The sequence below is a fragment of the Amia ocellicauda genome, chromosome 6 (genome assembly GCF_036373705.1).
Source record: "Amia ocellicauda isolate fAmiCal2 chromosome 6, fAmiCal2.hap1, whole genome shotgun sequence".
NCBI lineage: Eukaryota > Metazoa > Chordata > Actinopteri > Amiiformes > Amiidae > Amia > Amia ocellicauda.
The window spans coordinates 12,227,325-12,230,648 of NC_089855.1; the positions used below are offsets into that span (position 1 = coordinate 12,227,325).

General features: G+C 41.2%; 1 long non-coding RNA gene across 1 annotated transcript; it reads right to left on the reverse strand.

The window, feature by feature from the left end:
• Positions 1-1,640: 1,640 nt before the first annotated feature.
• On the reverse strand, positions 1,641-2,595 carry LOC136751778 (uncharacterized). Its single transcript, XR_010817065.1, has 3 exons — positions 2,526-2,595; positions 2,362-2,426; positions 1,641-1,828 (listed from the first exon to the last, which is right to left on the reverse strand). It is a non-coding gene; the product is annotated as an uncharacterized LOC136751778 (long non-coding RNA).
• Positions 2,596-3,324: the final 729 nt, after the last annotated feature.

Below are 3,324 nucleotides of genomic sequence, written 5' to 3' on the forward strand. Positions count from 1 at the left end.
TTGTTTTCACTGGAACTTGAACGCACAGGTATGTTTCCCAAATTTATTTAATAAAATTGTTGTGTTAGATGAGTATTTTAAAATAAAGTTCAGATCTTCTTGCAATTGCAAAAATTGTCACATTGCATTATTTCGCATTTATTGTATTTTTTTATAAATGTGTTTCCAAGATATTGCAGCAGAGAGTCCTGGCGAGCTCGTTTCCCACCACTCGATGACATTTTGGAGCTGCACGTTATTCTCATGTATTTATTTTATGGTAATTATCACCTCATATAAACTGCTGAGTATTCTGATGTGAAACTACCAATTAGCGGCTTTCACAGACACTGCTACCTGACAATCCTCTATTTTGATTGGCCAGGACTGGATATGGAAGAATCCAATAACCGAGACCCAATTTCCACTCTTGTGAGTAGCAACAGTAGAGTTTGTTTTTAATGTGAGTAAGTGTAGAAAAAATCGTTTCACAGAGAGAGGTCGATGCAAAAGATATCAGTTTATCCAATGTGATTTCAGTGGGGCGGCAATCAACAGTTGTCAGATGCCCTCTGGGATTTTTTGTGGCTAACCACTGCACCAGCATAAGGTCTGACGATGGGTCTGAGGATTTCATCTTGGTACCTAACAGCAGTCAGGGTACCGTTGGCTAGCACATGGAGGTCTGTGCGACCCTCCAAGGATATGCCTCGCCAGACCATCACTGACACACTGCCAAAGCGGTCATGCTGGATGATGTTGCTGGCAGCATACCGTTCACCATGGCATCTCCAGACTCTTTCACGTCTGTTACATGTGCTCAGTGTGAACCTGCTCTCACCTGTGAAGAGAACGGGGCGCCAATGGCGGACCTGCCAATTCTGGTGTTCTCTGGCGAAGCCCAATCGAGCTGCATGGTGCTGGGCTGTGAGCACAGGTCCCACTAGAGGACGTCGGACCCTCATGGAGTCTGTTTCTGACAGCTTGGTCTGAAACATGCACACCAGTAGCCCTCTGGAGGTTATTTTGTAGGGCTATGGCAGTGCTCCTGCTGTTCCCCTTTGCACAAAGGAGCAGACACCGGTCCTGCTGCTGGGTTGATGCTTTTCTACGGCCCTGTCCAGCTGTAACGGTCCGTCTCTTGGTATCTCCTCCATGCTCTGGAGACTGTACTGGGAGACACAGCAAACCTTCTTGCGACGGCATGTATGGATGTGCCATCCTGGAGGATCTGGACTACCTGTGCAACATGAATGGGCTGCAGGTACCGCCTCATGCTACCAGTAGCGACAAGGACACTAGCAAGATGCAAAACTAGAGAAGGATATGAGGCTAAGGAGAGAACAATTGTCTGTGGCCACCACCTGCAAAACCATTCCCTTTTTGAGGGTTGTCTTGCTGTTGCCTCTCCACTGCACCTGTTGTCACTTTCATTTGCACCAAAACAGGTGACATTGATTCACAATCATTTAGGCTTCCTAACTGGACAGATTGATATCCCTGAAGTTTATTTCACTTGGTGTTATACTGTGATGATTACGTGTTCCTCTATTTTTTTTTTAGCACTGTAAATCAAAACTGAGCTATCAGCAAACTACAGACTTGGCCTTCTCAGCGGTTACATTTAGGAAAAGAAAGAAGCTTCTTACAATAAAAATGAAGTGGCCGCTGAGCACAGATGTGTAGCTGTCTGGAGCAGGGGGGTTGGAGTTTTTATGTCATTTATGTGTCTGTCTGCTGAATCCTGCTTGGTGTTGCTTCTTGCATCAGGTCTGGCAGCCACCAGCTGAGGAACCAATGTGGGATGTCCTGCAGCTCCACCAACCACAGAGTCCAACATCTGGAAGGACTCCAGAAACAAAAATAAATAAGTGTTTACTGTGTGAATTTAAATGATGTCATGATTGTTTGAGTTAATAATTTGATATCCACGTAGCCCATGAAATTGATACACTACACAGGACACATTAACTTCTTTGGGAGTACTTTATTTTTGTTATATGTTGCCGAGAGGGTGTGCAACTGGCCTTTCTAAATTGGCATGAAATGAATTTACTATAGAACATACGAGGTACAGGATACAAAATAAAAACAATACACCATAATATTAAATAATACACGACAATACTAAACAATACGGCAGTGGGCTTACAGCTGTATGAAGACAAAGACAAAACACAGAACACATCTATTAAGCCCACTGTATCTCACGCGTGCATACGTTTACTTCCACTACAATTCACTTATACAGCGGTTCCTGAATTACATTGAACAGGAAAAAAGGCACTAACACCAACACTATTGAAATAAAAGATCATACATTTAAATATAAGTACAAAAGTAAAACCCCGATGTGAATTTCAAATCCTTTGGATTGATTACCTTCGCTAACCACGAGGAGACATCAGGTTACTTCATTAACACAAGGCATCCGTCACGATAAACACCTAAAACACATAATATGTTCACATATCAAAGATAATAAATATATAAACCTGTATACATTTACATTTCAACAAGATGTCATAACTAAATTGGAGATTTACCCGCGATCAGCTCCGATGCATCGCAGCATCCATCTTGCCTCACTCTCCCCATTCAGCTCTACCTAAAACGCAATGAAAGAGGAAGTGCTTAACTTAACCTAATTAACTTCTACGGAGCAGCGGCCCCTAGTGGCGGGAGGTGAGAAGGACCTTAGCGATGTCACCATTTACATTCATCTTTGTATTAGTTTCTCTGCGGTCCACAAATTACTTTTAACACTTTCCTTTTCTACCCTCTTAAATGACCAATCAGTGGGTATGCAAACTTCAAACTGTATAGAGCTTAATAAGTTTATACATAAATTAATTAAATCTAAATACAACACAAGGAAACTAAACTACAAGGAGAATAACTCTATAGCCAAATTTACCACCTGGCTACATTCATGTGAAATCCATTGCTTTTTGTCAGCATCAATATCAAACACATTAAGAACTGTAAAGTACTGAATTGCAAAGTTTGCTCTAAATAACTAAAGCACTGGGATTGAGAAAGCCACTCAACACAGCATTTCATTTCTGAAATAGTACCACTTTTGTCTGGTGCCATGGATAAGTGCAGATCTAGGAGTTGAAACAATCATTCACATATGATCCACTCGGTTTTGTTTTTCTATCATTGTCATTTATTGAAAACTGGCTTCATTCCTCACATACATGCTGTCATCCAAATGAATACAATCACAAAAAAATGATTTACAATTTATATTTTTCTGGAGGCAAAGTTAATTTAAAGGGGCATTTATTGAAAGTGCTTTTCAAAAGAACATCGCTGCTATGTTTTCCTCGTAATGTTCTT